General features: G+C 40.2%; 1 pseudogene; it reads left to right on the forward strand.

Moving 5' to 3' along the window:
- The window catches only part of LOC102814465, a 43,057-nt pseudogene that overhangs the window by 1,570 nt on the left and 21,937 nt on the right, over positions 1–19,550 (forward strand).

The raw sequence follows: 19,550 nt of genomic DNA on the forward strand, positions 1-19,550 counted from the left end.
GGGGTCTCTGTGGGTCGGAATCGACTCCACAGCACTTAAAAACAACAACAACTGATTTGTGATTTGTGGTGACAACTCAAAATAAATTAATTTGGCACGCCTCTCTTTCAGCATGTAGTATTGGGAAAATCAAGGATGGTGTGTGATCAGACACTCTTTGAAGCAGGAAAACCTTTTGCTGAAATCATGAAACTGCCTCTTGTCTGTCAATGACCATTAACTGAGCATTAATATGGACCAGGCAGTGTATCCAAGTATACAGCACAGAGCAGGACAGAGTTCTTGTATTCAATGAACAATGTTTTTTAACCTGTCTTCACATCTGTAAAGTGGGGTTAAAAATACACAGCATAGGGATTGATGAGGACTAATTAGAATTATGTAGACGTACCAGTCAGATATACCTTTAATGACTGGCAATTCTGATTTCTTTTGAGATCATTTTTCTTAATTGTTTTCCATGACATTTCTAAGCATTTTTAATATAGCAATTTATTGATGTGCTAAAAGAAAAGTTTGCTTGGAGTAAAGTATTAGTCTTCTCAGATTCGTATCAAAATGATTTATCTGCAAATGAGGATGGTAGTGGCTCAAAGTTGAACTTAGACTTATCCCAAGCATATGATTCTCAAAAGAAAGTTTTGCTGGGCTACTTGGATGAAAATACTTTACACCTGTGCTTCTAACCCTGCTTCAAACGCAGTTTGACATTTTTACTAGAACCTCTGTTAGAATCCAATTTTGGAACTATTTTGAAAACTTTTTGCTTGTAGGATCAACCTAGAATTAACAACATGCCTATGACCAAGTTCTGACTTTTTCCAGACCAGTGCTGCTCAGTGGACATATAGTGTGAGGCACATAGGTAATTTTTAATTTCCTGGGAGTCCTGGTGTGGTGCACTGAGATTACTATTGGACTGCTAACCAGAAAGTCAGTGGTTCAAACCCTCCAGCCACTCATAGGAAAACTTATCCAGGATTGACATCAACAACAGTAATCATATTAACAAAAGAAACAGGTGAACTTAATGCTACTCATATTTTTATGTTTCTTTGACAGTGCAGTGGGTAAAGTGTTTGACTGCTAACTGAATGGGTGGTGAGTGGTGATTTGAACCTACCAGCCAGTTAGAGGGAGAAAGATGAAGCAGTTTGCTTCCACAAAGATTCACTGCCTGGAAAACACTATGGAACATTTCTGCTCAGTCATGTAAAGTCTCTATGAGTTGGAATTGACTCAAAAGCACTGGATTTTGGTTACTTACTTTCCAAATATTATTTCAACATATAATCAAAATACAAATTGTTGTTAATAGTTTGATTATTTAATTTTTCGTACTAATTATTCAGAGCACAACTGAATTTACACTTGCCACATTATAAGTGTTCAGTAGCCACAAGTGATTAGTGTCTGTAGCATTGGTGGTGGTTATGTGCCGTGGAGTTAATACCGACTCATAATGACCCTGCACAAGGTTTTCGAGGCTGTAAATCTTTACGGGAGCAACATATATATGTATATTTGTTGTTCTTAAGTGCTGTCGAGTTGATTCTGATCCATAGTGGCCCTGTATAGAGTTTCCAAGGAGCAGCTGGTGAGCTTGAACCACTGACCTTGCAGTTCAAATGGTTTGCAGTCTGATGCATTAGCCCACAGCACCACACCAGGAATCCATATGTATATCAGCCCCTATAAATATTGTAAGCAAATCTTGTAGTCCTGGTGTGGTGCTGTAGAATAAACATTGGACCCAAGTTCGATTTGAACCACAAGATCAGCGGTTCACCAGCCACTCCTTGGAAACCCTATACAGGGTTGCTATGAGTTGGAACCAACTCAATGGCACTTAACAGCAATATATATATATATATATATATGTGTGTGTGTGTGCTTTTCTCTCTATATATATATATCTATATAAAGAGATACATATGAATGTATATTTATGTATACATACATATATGTTTGCTGTTGTTGTATGCTGTTGTGAATGTTTTGAGTTGGTTCCAACTCATAGCCACTCTGTGCAGGGTTTTTGAGGCTGTAAATCTTTAAAGGAGCAGAAAACCTCATCTTTCTCCCAGGGAACAGCTGGTAGTTTTGAACTACTGATATAATATATGTTGTTGTTGTTATTAGGTGCCATGGAGTTGGTTCCAACTCATAGTGACCCTATGCACAACTAAACAAAACACTACCTTGCGCCATCTTTACAATTGCTGCTATGCTTGAGCCCATTGCTGATGTCACTGTGCAAGTCCGTTTCATTGGGGGTCTTCCTCTCTTTCGCTGACCTTCCACTTTACCAAGCATGATGTCCTTCTCAAGGGACTAGTCCCTCCTGATAACATGTCCCTAGTATGAGTCAGGAAGTCTCGCCATCTTGCCTTCTATGGAGGATGCTTTCGATTGCACTTCTTCCATCACAGATGTATTTGTTCACCTGGAAGTCCATGGTACTTTTGATATTCTTCTCCAACACTGTAACTCAAAGGCACATGCATTTGAGGCTATTGAAAATACCTTGGGTCAGGTGCACTTTAAAGAAATCTTGTGCAGCAGATTTACCTAATACAATACATGATTTGATTTCTTGATTGCTTCTTCCATGAGTGTTGTTGGTTGGTCTGAGCAAAATGAAGTTTTTGACAACTTTTATCATTTCTCTATTTATCATGATGTTATTTATTGGTCCAGTTGTGAGGATTTTTGTTTATGAGAGTATTTATATATATGTAGTGAGGTTGGCTCAGGACCGGGCAGTGTTTCAAATTCTGCTGTGCATAGGGTCACTATGAGTCATCACCAATTCTATGGCACCTAACAACAATATATTGTTGTTGTTATTAAGTGCCGTCGAGTCTGTTTCGACCCATAGTGACCCTGTACAGGGTTTCCAAGGCTGTAAATCTTTACGGAAGCAGAAAGCCTCATCTTTCTCCCGCAGAGCCGCTGGTAGTTTCGAACTGCTGAGCTTAAGGTTCGCAGCCTGATTTGTAACCACTATGCTATCAGAGCTCCTTAACAACAATATATATATGTGGATATATAGATATATGCTATATCCTATCGTTGGAGCCCTGTTGTGGTACTGTGGGTTAATGCGCTAGACTGTGAGGTCGCTTTGAACCACAAGGTCAGCAGTTCAAGCTCACCAGTCGCTCCTCAGAAACCCTATTTGGAGTTGCTATGAGTTGGTACTGACTCCATTTAACAACAACAATCCTATCATTGAATTATCTTTCATTAGACATTTTAAATACTGAAAATTATTGTGAATGACCTACTTTGAAAATTCAGGCTGAGTCAATAAAATTATTAAGTGATGTACCTAAGATGTGTTTAGTTAAGGGAGTGCTACTGGAATCCTGGTGTGGCACCATAGGGTAAGCACTCAAGGTCGGTTTGAACTGCAAGATTAGTGGTTCAAACTCACCAACTGCTCCTCAGGAACCCTATACAAGGTCACTATGAGTCAGAACCAATTGGATGGCATACAATAACAGCAGCAACCTATGAGCTAATAAGTGAAGCATTATAATGTGTATTTCCTCATTGAAGATCAGCAGTACTATTGATCTTATTTTCTGGAGAATTGGTTGGAAAAGAAAAAAAAAGAAAAACACCTTTAAAATGCTAAATTTAAAGTGCATCTGATGAATAGGATATTGAGGAAGCATGAGTGAGTGTAAATTTGGTTTCAGCCCATCATCACATTCCCAAGTCATGATAATTAAAGGAGTTGCTTAATCTAATTAGGCCCATGGCCTCAGTGGCCACATGATCAAGGTGCCCAGTCACTTGGGAGGCTTGGTCATTGTAGCCATCCTGGGAGGAATGTCAGTGTTGTAAACCTCCTGTGGTAGGACCCACCACTCGACTGCAGTGAATTTTAAGAGTAAGGAATGCAAAATTATAGGGTCCGCAAAAATGGCACAAAGTTTGGAATGGTGGGAAGTGCTGAGGTGGTCAGAACACAGCTTTCCCCTTTTAATTGACAACCCTTAAGTTGGCTTGCTCCCCCATTGCAGATGAGCTTTTTAAATTAAGAGTAGCATCTGATGAAATTTTTAGTCAATGTTTAAAAAATCAATTTGGATACTTTCCAGAAAGTTAATTCTATTTAAAGAATGATGTGACTCTCTTGGGTTGGAAACAGTGGGTGGTCATTTGAGAACTAAAGTCAGATGGATAGGTAGTTCATCATTATTACGAGCTGCTGAGTCAGTTCTGACTCATAGTAAACCTGTATAGGGTTTCCAAGGAGTGGCTGGTGGGTTTGAACCACTGACCTTGAGGTTCACAGTCCAGTGCTTATCCTGCAGCACTGAGTAAATTGTCTGGGTTGAACACAAGACTGTTCTAAGCTGACCACCTTTATCATTCCACCCCCTCCCCAAGGTGCTTTTAAAATGGAAATCCTACTAATGTGATTCTTAAATCCTCTTCAAGTTGTGCCATTTTCTTTTAATGGAAACTTACTAGAAAAGCTTTATAGCTACCATTAAAAAATTAAAATTAAAAAAATTTTATCAAGGTGCCTTCTAGTAAAGAAAAATGCAAAAACAACTCTAGCCAACAAACAGTGTTTACGTCTGCTGGGATGGGCCAGTAGGTTAACCAGGAGAATAAAGCTAATACTTTGGTAGTTAGACATGTACCTTTGTAGAGCACCTTGACATGTCACCTGGGCAAGTTCTCAGAATCTTAAAAAAGGTTTGTAAAAAGCATATTTAGTGAATTACGGGCTTTAAAGAATTATAGCTCTGCAATTAATCCTTATTATGTATTCTTTTATATGAAAATCCCAAAGATAATTATTGTTATAATATTACAATTTGACAACAAATATTTGTAAAAAGGTTTTAAAAAAAGTAAGTACGCAGAAGAAGAGAGACTAATATCACGAGGTCCCAAGTAGTGAATACCTATAATGACCATTATTTTGCTTAGCTTGTTTCACTTATCCAACACCATGCCCACCACCACACACATATACCCATTGAAAGTATTTTTAAGCATGTTGTTGTTAAGTGCTATCAAGTCGGTTCTGACTCATAGCAACCCTGTATAGGGTTTCCAAGGCATAGCTGGTAGGTTTGAACCATGGATTTTGCAGTTAGCAGCCCAATGTTTAACCCACAGTGCCACAAGGGATCCTTACTTTTTAACTATCAAAACCCATCAAACCCGGTAATTAAAAACAGAGTTCTTCTACTGTGATGTTTACAGCCTTCGAAAATTAAGCCTCCAAAGCTTTGTTTAATTCTCTTCTTCTTTTCACTGTCTCATAATTCACCAAAATCAAATCTATGTCAGAGAAGAAAAGAATGAAATAACTTTGTGTTCTTAAATGCCTCAAATTCTTCATTAATATCAGCTAGTTTTCTAGTGCCAATTCCTGAAGTAGGTACCATGGGTCCTATTTTAATAGGAGAAAACTGAAAGGATAAATTATTTACCAAGACCACATAGCTTTATAAGCCATTCTCTTTCTGCCTTATCAGAGTATCTGCCTCAGAATCAGCCACGGCACAGAATCCATTCTGAGTCTATAAAACAAAGGGGATGCAGTACAGGAAGTTGGTTACACAGTTAAGAGGAGAGTCCGAAAAACCAACAGGGGAGGGTGAGGCAGAAATTTCAGACAGGACCCCCGGTTAGCAGTGGTTAAGTTAGTGTTTAACTGAAAGGTCGGCAGTTCCAACCCACCAGCTACTCCTTGGGAGAAAGATGTGACAATCTACTTCCATACAGATTTACAACCTTGACAATCCTGTGGGGCAGTTCTACTCTGCCCTATTTGAGGGGGCTTCAGAAGATAGTGGAAAAATGAAATGAAACGATAGTGGAGTTTTTGCATGAACTTTTTGGTTTCCTTGGCTATGAGTCCGAATCGATTCAATGGCATTGGTTTGGGGAGCTACCAACTTTAGGAGGAACCAGTCCCTGGAGAAGGATATCATGTTTGGTAAAGTGGAGGGTTGGAGAAAAAGAGGAAGACCCCCAATGAGATGAATTGGCACAGTGGCAGCAGCAATGGGCTCAAACATAGCAATGATTGTGAGGTTGGTGCAGGACTGGACAGTGTTTCATTCTGTTGTACATAAGGTTGCTATGAGTCTGTACCGATTTGATGGCACCTAACAACAACAACCACCCTGGGTTGGAGTGGTGGTACAGAAGAAGCAGTAGTGCTGCCCACAGTTGACCAAGCCTGGAGGGGTCTTTAGTGGAGAGGTCCCCATAGACGGGGTTGGCAGTATGTGTGTGTGTTTGTCATAATATTGCTCTTTCCTCTCCATACACCTGCTTACTTCCAGTCTCCTGCCAGAGCCTCCCATTGGTCAAACCCAGCTTGAGCCCACCCATTAGGAGAGCTTGGGAAACCCACCCAGCAGCAGGGAACGACAAGGAATCCTCAGTGCAGGCAAGCCCAGGGCCTGTACTCAAGGAGAGTGTTTTGAAGCAAAACTAGCTTTAAATCTTGGTTGAAGATTCTGCATGTTTGCTGAATACTCTCGAGTAAGCATCCTTCTTTAGCAAGTATAATTACATACAAGAATAGAGTTTAAGGATTTCTTAGGAAGTTTCAAGTTGGACATTAATCTTATCTTTTAATCTTTCAAGCTGCTTCCTCAGCCTCTGTCTCATATAGTTTACTGACCTAAAAGAGCAAAAAATAAGACAGGAAACAAATAGAGGTTTGTGGAAATGGAGTCATTCAATCAGGAATTAATTGTCATGCCACACCACAGGACTAGAAAGAAAGAATGTAATTTGCCATGTGACTGGCAAAGCAAGATAAACATTTATGAAGCAATTAGTGGGAAGAGAATATACAATAGAGTACTAATTTGTTCACTTTACTAAAAAAAAACAAAACAAAACAAAATAGGAACTAATGTGCAGATATGAAGACAGGCTGTGCCATTAATAGTCAAGATTCAGAATTCATCCGGAAATGCTGGTGTGAACACAGGGTACTGTGATCCTTCAATGAGCAGTTTACCCAGGAGTGGCCCAGAGCTGCTCCAGCCTGCGTGGCCCAGGAAGCCTCCTGTGGGAGCTGACGCAGGTAGGTGATTGGAGGAACACCAACTTCCACTTCCTGTCATGATGCTGACAGACTCTCCCCCAAAACCAATAGCTCCCAGTGCTGGCTGCTGATTAGAATCGATGGGGAATTAAATAAATCATGTCCAGACCCCACACTAGACTGTTTCCAAAAATTCGGAGTCCTGTGAAAGTGGGGACCCATTGCTAACCTGAAGGCTTTCTGACTCTTAGGAGCCCCCTGGAAGTAGCCTTTTTCAGTATTTGTGGTGATGGAGTGAGAGAGATAAACTGAATCTACAAGGAAAGTCCAGAGGGCACCAAGATAACCTAACTTATTACTTCCTGATTTTGCTACAGCTGTCCCTGAGCAGGGAAATGTTGGTTTCCCTAGCCTTGTTTCTGAGGTGGAGAAGGACAATTTTTTAATTGTTTTCAAATCACCTTTACTACTTAAAAACAAAAACAGCTTTATTGAGATAGAATTCACATTCCACAGTATACAATACACTCATTTAAAGTGTGGTGTTGTTAAGTGCCATCCTATCAGTTCTCATAATGCAAAAGATATTTCAGAAGCATACTATCTATCACTTAGAAGTCTTTCACAGTTAGATGTAGATTTAGAAAAACTGTGTTTCTACCTTCTCTCTTCTTTCATATGTGTAGAAATCTGTTTAATGTTATCTTATGTTTATGACATGGACCTTTTTCTGAGTATCTGGGAAATTGTAGGGAAGGTGCTTCAAAGCTGAAATTCAGCACTAGCCTTAGCCCTTAACTGGGTGGAGAGTACAGGCCTTAATTGCTTCAAACTTTGTTGATTTTCTGACGGCTTTATGAGTTTGTTATACTAGAAAAGCTCAAACACATAAATTTTATCTCCTAGAACTAGGACAAAGGACAGCTGTACTTGCCAAGTGTATGATGATGGGATGGACAGTTTGGAAAATTAAGATTTTCTTTGGAAGACCAGAAAACGTTTTATTAATTTTTTTCATTACGTCTGAATTCCTTTAGCACATACCTCCTGTAACCCTCGTCTGAGTGTTTACACTATCTCCTGCCTTCTGTGGCTTTGTCCTTCCAATGAAACATTTTATTGCTTGGGGGCTAGGATCCTGTTCTTCCTGTCTTTGCTTTCCTCCTGGTGCAGGATAGATTTTACAGATATTTTGTGTTTGACTAATTTTATAAAATAACTCATGTGTAGATTAGGATGTTTTTGCTTTTTTTTTTTCCCCCCATTCTGGAGCAGTAGGTTAAGAATTTGATAAGATCATAAGATTAACGGTTAGCTTTTCACTTGGTCTAGAGTAGCCCAGTCTCTGTTGTTGCTATTGTTTAGTGCCATCGAGTCGATTCCGACCCATAGTGACCCTGTATAGGGTTTCCAAGGAGCAACTGGTGAGTTTGACCCACCAACCTTGCAGTTCAAATGACTTTGCAGTCTGAGGCATTAGCCCACAGAGCCACACCAGGACTCTGGACCTCAGATAACAATTTTTAGTGAAATGACCAAGATGATCTCATCAGGTTTTTTATGCATAAAATGAGATGACAATGTGTATTGCATAGGGTTATTATGAGGCTTAAGTGAGATCATAGAGTTACTATGAGGATTAAATGAAATGCATAACACTGGGCATAATGTGCTAAGCATACAACTACTTAAAAGGTTGGTGACTCACATCTACCCAGAAGCACCTCAAAAAAAAAGATCTGATAATCTACTTCTGAAAGATGAAAGCCCTGTGGAGCACAGTTCTACTGTGACACACATGTGGGGTCCCTGAATTGCAGTTTACTCAATGGCAATTAATTTCCATTGTTTTGATTGGGGGTCTACCACAGAATAGATGCTCAAAACCCCAAAACCAAACCACTGCCATAGAATTAATTCTGACTCATAGCGACTCTATAGGATAGAATAGAACTCCATAGAGTTTCTGAAATGGTATGTCTTTATAGGAGCAGACAGTTTCCTCGTTCTTCTGTGGATCATTTGGTGGGTTTGAACCACCAACTTTGTGGTTAGCAGCCCAATGCTTAACCCACTACACCATGAGGGCTCCTTAATAAATGCTTAAGTTCTATTTTCTTTTTGATCCAAAAATTTTTGTGAAAATATTCAAACACAAAAACATTGAAAAAATAAGACAATGAATGTTCATATTCCTACCACTTAGACTCACCAGCTACTAACATCTGTTACCATATTTTGCCATATTTGCTTTACCTATATAATTCTATGCCTATACGACCTGGACATGAAAGTAATTGCAGACCTCGTGAAACACTTTACCTCTAACCTCTCACTATGCTTCTTCTCCTTAAATTGAGGATATTTCCCCACATAATTCCACTACTATTATAACTCTAAGAGAATTAACAAGAATCTTCTAGTGTCATTTAATAATGCTCTGGACTTTGTGCAAAGTTGGTTTGAACTGCAGGGTTTGCGGTTCAAGCTCACCAGCCGCTTCTCAGAAACCCTATACTAGGTTGCTATGAGTCTAAACCAACTTGACAGCATTTAACAACAACAAAGCAGCAACTGTATAAATTAATGATAGATTATTCAATATCCAGCAATCTGCTAATGATGAATGATGATAGAATATTATTCAATATTCAACAGTCTGATAATGATATAAAATAATTTATATCCTTTCAATGAGAGATTCAAAGTGCCTGACTCTGAAATGGTGGTGATGATGTGCCTTGGAGTCGGTTCCAATTCATAGTGACCCTGACCCAGTACAGGGTTTCTGAGACTGTAAATTTTTACAGGAGCAGAATGCCTCATCTTTCTCCTGTGGAATGAATGGCTGGTAGTTTCAAACTACTGACGTTGAGGTTAGCAACCCAATTCATAACCACTACGATTGACAACTTTTCACAGAACTGAGTGGATGGAAGAAAATACTTGGGAATGATATATGCCAAATTTGGTGAAATTTAGGAACTTGCAACAATCTTTCTAAAAGTGAGGAGAGAAAACTTTTTGTTTGCTATTTTGGAGGGGTTAGAAATGAACAATGCATCTGTTCATTTCTTTTCAATCATATAAGGAAATCTCCTACTGGTTTATCAATTCATTAATGGATTATGGATCACCTCTCTTTCCTGAGTGATTGTTGTTGTTGTTAGGTGCCATCAAGTTGTTACTGACTCATAGTGACCCTATGCACAACAGAATGAAACACTGCCCGGTCCTGGGCCAACCTTACAATTGATGCCATGCTTAAGCTCTCTGATGCTGTCATTTTGCCAATCCATGTCACTGGGGGTCTTCCTCTTTTTCTCTGACACTCCACCTTACCAAACATGATATCCTTCTCCAGCGACTGGTCCCTCCTGACAATATAGCCAAAGTATGAGAGATGAAGTTTGGCTATCCTGACCTCCAAGGAGCACTCTGGCTGCACTTCTTCCAACACACATCTGTTGGTTCTTTTCGCAGCCCATGGTGCTTTCAAAAGTCTCCTCCAACACCATAACTCAAAAGCATAATTTCTTCAACGATCTTCCTTATTCACTGTCTAACTTTCCCATGTATATTTGTTTATAGTTTTTATTGTGAATTGGGTGATAGTCTACAAGGGAGTACATCAACTATACATTGATCCTATTGTATTTTATTTTATTGCAATGGTTACAATCCCCTCCATGCATCATCATTCAACAGCATTTGTTTTTTGTTTTTGTTTTTTTTTGGGTGTAACACCAAAGCACTCAGGAATATACAACCATTTAAACAACCAAACGGCACACCCTGCAAGCCTGCCACCGGCCGTCAGCACACAGCCCCCCTCCCTCCTGAGTCCAGGTCTCCAGCCACTCCATCTCTCCACATCATCATCTCTGCCTCCATCTCTGGTGTCACTGCTTCTCTGGATAGGGTCCCGCACTCTGCTCTTCTCCCTTGATGATCCCAGGGTCCTCTGCTCCTGGACTGCAAGATCAACCACTTGCCTCCTTTTGTTACAAAACGTCTACCTTTACATTTGCAACACTCACAATCAGTCCTGATAGCAGTTATTCACTATTGAACCACAAGAGTCGTATCCCCATCTCCTTTCACCAGCCCTGTCCAGACAGGTTGGAAACCACTCAGTGGAGATTCTTCCTTCCCTCTCACTCTCTGGAACTAGGCTCCCACTTGAAAGCTTATAGACCACTCACTTCTTGCCTTTTTAGCCCCCTATTTTGGGTAGCCAGTGTCTAAGTTGCCCATCCCTGTCAACCCTGTGCATCAAGAGGGTGGGAATGATATTTGCTGTAAAGATTCAGTCCCTCTTTTGAGCTACTACATCCATAAGCATAGGTTAAGTTCATCAAATTATAGTGAATTACTTACTCTTTTTCCCTCTTCTTTCTTCCTCTACTCGAGCTCTGATCATCCAGCCATTAAAGCCAGGTCAAATGAGTGGTATTGTGCATCGCCCCTCACTTCATATCAGCTGGATGTTTCACTCTCCTCTCTAGTCTTCTGTGGCTATGTCCCTGTCCCTAGGTGCAGGAGTCCCGAAGTGTCACCATATTGCTTGCCAACCATTTCTCAGTCCAGGTGGACAGGAGTCTGTTGACCGTGGTTGGACTTAGTCACAACTTCATTGCTGTTTTTCCCCCACTTCCCCTTATCGGTAGACCAATGTGGTCACCAGCAAGACCAAAGGCCTGCTCGTGTATGTATTCCCCTTGAGTCTCAGGCTTGGAAGGCGGTTTGCCCTGAGGGGACCCGACCACTTGTCCTGATCGCTCCCGAGTGAACAACTTGCTTGTTCTTGTAGTAGTCAGTCAGATTGCCATTATTGTTTTTTATTTTGCCTGTTGGTCTTTCTTTCAAGAAGTACCTTCTGTTCTTCTGGCAGCTCTAGGCTGGTCTTGCATGCATATTACACTATTGAAAATATCATGGCTTGGGTCAGGTGCACTGTAGTCCTCAAACTGACAGCTCTAGGGTTTCTGAGACTGTAAATCTTTACGAAATCTTCATTGTGGCTGGTGGGTTTGAACCAGACCAACTAGTGGTTGTTGTGTTGTTGTGTTATGTGCCGTGGAGTCGGTTCCGATTCATAGCGACCCTGTACAGGGTTTCTGAGGCTGTAAATCTTTATGGGAGTAGTTGTTGTGTTGTTGTGTTATGTGCCGTGGAGTCGGTTCCGATTCATAGCGACCCTGTACAGGGTTTCTGAGGCTGTAAATCTTTATGGGAGTAGAAAGCCTCATCTTTCTCCCGCAGAACAGCTGGTAGTTTCAAACTGCTGATCCTGAGGATAGCAGCCTGAATCGTAATCCACTATGCTACCAGAGCTCCTTGAACTAGTGGTTTGTAACCCAATATTTAACCTACTGTACCACCTTAGCTCCTTGATCCCATTGTCCCTTCCAACTCATAGTGACCCTCTGTAGGGTTTCTGAGGCTGGAAATCTTTATGGGAGTAGAAAGCCTCCTTTTTCCCTTGAAACAGTTGGTAGATGTGAACTGGTGATCTTGTGGTTAACAGTCTAACTTGTAACTCACTAATCTACCAGGGCTTCTTCTGATCCCATATTGTTTTTATTGTTACATGCTATTCAGTCACTTCCAACTCATAGCAACTTTGTATAAGCTTTCCGAGGAGAGACTTGTGGGTTTGAGCCACCAACCTTGTGGTTAGCTATCCAGTGCTTATCCTACAGTGCCGCACCTAGACTCCTCTGTTACCATATGCTGTTAAGTGCTGTTGGATTGGTTCTGACTCATAGAGACCCTGTATTGGGTCTCTGAGGAGTGGCTGGCTGGTGGGTTTAACTGCTGACCTTGTGGTTCAAATTGACCTTGTGGTCTAGTGCTTTATCCTACAGTGTCATACCATATAGATAATTCTTAAAAGAAAGCAATGCTCAAGGCAACTATTTTTGTTAACCTAAACTACTGTTTGGTTTTAAGAAGACTTCAGGGGATACCTTTGGCTAAAGGTTTAAGGCTTAACATCATCACAGAGCAGTAGTTTCAGGGTTCATCCAACCTCCATGACTTCAGAAAGTCTGGATTCCATGAGAATTTGAAATTTGGCTCTGCATTCGCTTTCCACCCTCCACTTTTGATCAGGTTTCTTCTATAGAATCTGTGATTCAAAATGTTCAGTAATGGTAGTTAGGTACCATGCAATTCTTCTGGTCTCATGACAAATGAGATAATTATTTGTATCATCTTTTGTTAAGTGCCATTGAGTTGGTTCCAATCCATCACGACCCTGTGTAGGATTTCCAAGGAGCAGCTGGTGAAGTTGAAACACCGAACTTTTGGTTTAAAACTGACTTTGCAGTCAAGTGCATTAACCCACACACGTGAAAAGATTTACTTTTTAATAGAAAAGTGATAAGCTTTATGATATATTTGTATATTTTATCTTGTCAGTTTAAAAACATGTAAAACCTAATGATTTTATGTACCATGTGAAAAGATTTACTTTCATTTCTAATGCCACAGTAGAATGAAAAATAATTCTGTTCCTTGACATAATGAAGTCCTAAAGTCATAATAAATAGAAGTTACAGGTATGGCCTTGCCACTTCAGGTTGTAGCTTTCAGATTTGCTTCATTCTGAAATGGAAGAACTCTAGGGAATCCTCAAGAATCATTGGACGTGATGGTTGATTTGGAAAGCTGTTGCCCTCCCTTAAATCTACACTGAACTGAGGCTTAAGTATAATTTCATCTTCAACATGGTCTTTATAGATCTCATCTCCATGATGAACAGATGTCTCCCATGATGGCAATTTGGGCTTTAAAATTCCTTGAGGAGACCAGATGCTGCCCTGGCATTGCCATGAGATCCGCATCTGGTTAATTACAGACTGACTTTCTAGATCCCAAATGAATGTCTATCGCTCCTCTTGATTTCTGAAAGCCACCTGTGTTGGTATAGAATTACCAACATTCTCAGGAGGAAGATTAAAGGGGTCAATGTCTTTAACATTTAGCCTTTTGGGATTAAGGTGACTATTATATTATCTTGTATCATTTTCCTCTAGTAAACATGATCTTTTTTTTTTTCTTCTTTAATTTTTGTAGCATAGCAATGAAAAAACCAGTGGATCACCTTCTAAACCAGGAGAAAAGAAAGGAGCAGATGAGGTAATACTAACCACACCAGGTTTTCGTTTTTCACTTGGTTTTAAATTGTGAATTCTATCTTGAAATATTAAATAATGAAATAGCAAAGAGTTTCTGATAGAATACTCGAAAATTTCATTTTAACTATTACTTGGTTCTGAGAAACTGAATTATATGAAGAAGAATATGGCATCCAGATTGAAAGAGGACTCATTAACACACTGTGGTATGCAGTTGACACAACCTTGCTTGCTGGAAGCAAGGAAGACTTGAAATATTTACAGATGAAAATCAAAGATTACAGCCTTCAATATGGATTGTCCCTCATTGTAAAGAAAACAAAAATTCTCACAACTGGACCAGTAAATAACATCATTATCAACAGAGATAAGATTGAAGTTGTCAAAGACCTCATTTTGCTTGGGTCCACAATCAACACTCATGGAAGCAGCAGTCAAGAAATCAAAACAATGTATTGCATTAGGCAACTCTGCTGCAAAAGACCTTTTAAAGTGTACAAGAACAAAGATGTCAGTTTGAGGACTAAGGTGCGCTTGATCCAAGCTCTAGTATTTTCAGTTGCCTCATATATATCTGTAAGTTTGACAGTGAGTAAAATAAGGAAGACCATAGAAGAACCAATACCTTTGAATTATGGTGTTGCAGAAGAATATTGAAAGTATCATGAACTGCCAGAAGAACAAAAAATCTGTCATGGAAGAAGTATAGCCAGAGTGTTCCATAGAAGCAAGGATGGTAAGACTTCATCTCATTCTTTGGACATATTCTCAGGAGAGATCAGTCCTGGGAGAAGGACGTCATGTTTCATAAAGTGAAGAATCAGTGGGAAAAAAGATTCCCAACAAGATGGATTGACACAGTGGCAGCAACAATGAACTTAAACATAACAGCAGTTGTGAGGATGGTGCAGAACCAGACAGTGTATTGTTCTTTTGTTCATAGGGTCTCTATGAGTCAGAACTGACTTGATGACACCTAACAACAATAGCATGACTTGATTCAAGAATATATATGAAAATCATTAAACATAAAAATGAAGCTCTCTTAGGAAAGGAACATTTAAGATTAATTTGTATTTAGCAGCCATGATGCCAGAGATGGAGGCAGAGACGATGATGTGGAGAGAGAGAAGGGCTGGGGACTCTAGACCCACAGAGGGAGAGGGAGAGGGGCTGTGTGCTGATGACCAGGGGACAGGCTTGCAGGGTATATACCCTTTGGTTGGTTGATGATGCATGGAGGGGATTGTAACCATGGCAGTGAAATGATATACGATAGGATGAATGTAAAACTAACGTTCTCCCATGTAAACTATCACATAATTCACAGTAAAACATTCAAACAAACAAACAGACAAACGCACACACCAATCCCACTTGCCATGGAGTCCATTCTGACTCATAGCAGTAGCCCTATAGTACAGAGAGAGTAGAACTGCCGCATAGAGTTTGCAGAGCTCTGGTAGTGTAGTGGTTACGAATCTGGCTGCGAACCACAAGGTCAGCAGCTCAAAACTATCAGCTGCTCCACGGGAGAAAGATGAGGCTTTCTGCTCCCGTAAAGATTTACAGCCTCGGAAACCCTGTACAGGATCATGAGTCAGAACCAACTCCATGGCACGCGTAACAACAACAACAAATACTTACTGAATCCAACTTCCATCTTTTTCCTGTGGAGTAGTTGCTGGATTCAAACCGTGAACCTGTCAGCAGTTAAGTGTTTTAACCACTGCACTACCAGGGCTTCTCCTTGGGAGGTTGTTGGTAAGTGCCGTTGAATCGTTTCCAACTCATAGTGACCCTGTATAGGGTTTCTGAGGAACAGATGGTGGGTTTGAACTGCCAACCTTGGCAGTCCAGTGCTGATCCTACAGTGCCACACCAGGAATCCCTTGTGTTGTTGTTGTCAAGTGACATCAAGTTGATTCTGACTCATAACAAACCTGTACAGGGTTTTCAGGGAGTAGCTGGTCGGTTTGAACTGTTGACCTTGTAGAAATCCTGTGCTTGTCCTACAGCACCACACCAGGAGTCCTAGTGGAAATTAAATAAAGTATTGCATCTAAAGTGCTTAGCATAGGGCCTAGCCATGGTTAGAAAAGTAAACCCATGCTCCTGGTGTGGCACTGTAGGATAAGCACTGAACTACAAGGTCAGTTTGAATAGCAAGGTAGGTGGTTCAAACTCACCAGCCACTTCTCTGAAATCCTATACAGGGTCACTGTTTGGAACCAACTTGATGGAACGTAACAACAACAAAAGAATAATTTCTACTTAGGAACAGAACTCACTTATTTAGAGTTTTTCCTATAGGAGTCAGTGAATTTTAGTTGTTTTTTTGGTGAACATGGAAAATTTAGAAGGGGAATGCGAAATGCTGTACTGGAAAAGGTAGTATTTTTTCATAAAGTGCACCATGAAAACATAATAGGGGTGGCCTAGATTAACCAGTCCTTCAGGTTCATAAACAAAGGTAAGGGAGAAAGTATTATTGTTATTTGGATTGGCTCAAAGAAATACTGGCGTCCTGGTGTTGCGCTGCAGGATAATGTGCTAGACCACAGAGTTGGTTTGAACTGAAACTTCAGTGGTTCACTCACCAGCCACTCCTTGGAAATCCTATACAGGGTCACTATGTGTCGGAACAGACTCAATGGCACTTAACAACAACAGTAACAATAGGAATACTAGTCAAACCAAAACTCTCCACGTTGAGTCTGTGAATATTTCCTTTCACGAATGATGGCTCATTATGGCCACTGTCACCAAGTGGTCTGTTTCCTAGGAAAGGGGCATGGGAAGTACTGTCCATTGTAGGGTTTCTGGATCTTTGTAGGAACGCTGTTTGCTTTCAGTTACTTTTTATATTTGAAATTTCAATAGATACATTCATCTTTATTCCATAGAAGTGTGTCTCTTTTCTAACTCTCAAAGCTCATAGAACCAGGTTCTTAAAGGTATGTAGCAATCCAGAAAAGTTAAAGTAATTATTTTTCTTTTTCTGTGTCTTCAATATTCAGTACCTTCAGAAAGTTAATTCCTCCTCCTTCTAATTTTGTCTTAACTCCTTAAGACATAAGGAGGCAGTAATGACTAGAGCATGCAGTATGTTCTGCATGGAGGTTTACTCCTCAACTTCTATCACAGTTTCCATTACTAATTCCCATGAAAATATAATTTTAATTAATTTCTTACCAAGGAAATTTGCAGTGATTTTTTTTTTTTTTTTTAACCCATGGAAGGCAAAGGAGCTCTGGTATCTTAGAGCGTAGTGGTTACGAGTCGGGCTGCGAACCGCAAGGTCAGCAGTTCAAAACTATCAGCCATTCCACAGGAGAAAAATGAGGCTTTCTGCCCCTGTAAAGATTTATAGCCTCAGAAACCCTGTACAGGGTTGCTATGAGTTGGAACCAAGTCCACGGCACTCTACCACCACCACCACCATCATGGAAGGCAAATGTTTCTTTAAAAATCAGAAGTAAAAATAAATCTATTAAATTTCCATCCAGTTTCTTGGTTTTAAAAATGAATTTCCATGTGGAAAGCCATAGTTTTTTTTTTTTTTCCTTTTACTAGTATGAAAATATATACTGCATCATCAATTCCATTATTGACCCAATCCATCTAAATATATTCCTACCTAAGTTATTTATAAAATTAATTATTTAGGCAAATGGTGAGCACTTCCTGTTTGAACATGATTGTTGATAAAGTGCTGTTGAGTCCATTCCAACTCATAGTAACCCTGTATAAGGTTTCAGAGGAGCAATTGGTGGGTTTGAACTGCCAGTCTTTTGGTTAGCAGTCCAGTGCTTATCCTACACCACCATACCAGGACTCTGCTGCTTTATTCTCCAGACTAGGAAATATTGTTCCTAGATATTATCCTCTATTAATACTTATCAAGATCAAAGTAGCACAAAAAGAAAAGTTCATCTGCAAAGGAAAGATGTGTGTTCTCTTTCTATTAAGTCAAGTAGATAGTAGGCTAATTCTTGCTAATTATAACTTCACCTCAAATGGACAGGCATCTAAGCCTTCTTAGAATATCTTGACTACAGAGCACCTTATCTCCATGTTTGTAAAGAGTTTGGAAAACACTGATAAGGAGCCCTATTACAAACACAACCAGGGAAGAATTCCAGATTTCTGTGCCAGTAAAGACAGACTGTGTTTTCAGCTTCAAGCCAAAAGGTTGAACTTCCATCTGAGGAAAAAGAAATGTTTCATCTTTCCCAGCAATTCAATCAATTCTGATATTGTTTTATAACATTGCTGGGAAACGCAGATTTATAACTGGTGCTCTGTGCCAGAGCCTCAATGTATGACTCTGCTCTCTGCCAGCTATAGAGGTGCAGAGGAGGGCATAGAAGCTGTGGTCTGAGATTGATGATTGTTTATTATCTCACTAAGTTTTGCCCGTATATGTTCATTGAGATGGACAGCATGCGACTTGGTGGCCAAGACGTATTTCCAAAATGATCTGTCCCCAAAGGATCTCTAATTTTTTACTGTGTGTAAACCCTGAAATGTTGTACATAAATGACTTATATGTAAATATGTCATTGGTGACATATTGTGGACCTAGAGACAACTCTGGAAAACCATCCTATGTTATTGTTATAAAGTGCCCTGTAGTTGATTCCAACCCATAGTGACCTCATATAGGGATTCCAAGGAGCAGCTGGTGGGTTTGAACTGCTGACCAGCAGTTTGAACTACAGCACCACACCAGAAGTCCCATCCTATGTTAGGCAGTATTTAAGCCTTCATGTTTAAGATTATAGCCTTGGTGGCACTGTAGGATAAGCACTGCACTTCTAATCATAAGGTCGATAGGTCAAACCCACCAGTTGCTCCAAGGGAGAGAGATGAGGCTGTCTGGTCCCACAAAGGTTGACAGTCTTGGAACCCTGTATATGGTCACTATGAGTCAGATTCGACTCAATAGCTTTGAATTTGGGGATTATAAAGTCATGTGCACTCTGGATTTGTTATCTGCTCTGCCCACCATCCTTGGCCATTTGCCATCCCCTTTTCTTCCCAAAGGAGTCCTGGTGGCTCAGTGAGTTAAGCATTGGCCTGCTAACCAAAAAGTCAGTGGTTTGAATCCACCAGCTGCTCCAAGGGAAAAGGATGAAATGGTCTACTCCAGTAAAGATTTCCAACTTCAGAGATGCTAAGGAACAGTTCTCTCTCCTACAGGATCACTGTGAGTCAGAATTGACTTGGGAGAAGTGAGTGGATATTACTATGCTGAATTTTATTTGTAGGTGCAAGAAAAAAGACACAGAGGAGAACTTCAAACAAGAAAAAAATCATTCGGGTTGAGCTGTTGTAAGGAGCTGTCGAGTTGGTTCTGA

This window comes from Chrysochloris asiatica, unplaced genomic scaffold (assembly GCF_000296735.1).
Source record: "Chrysochloris asiatica unplaced genomic scaffold, ChrAsi1.0 scaffold00111, whole genome shotgun sequence".
NCBI classification, from domain to species: Eukaryota; Metazoa; Chordata; class Mammalia; order Afrosoricida; family Chrysochloridae; genus Chrysochloris; species Chrysochloris asiatica.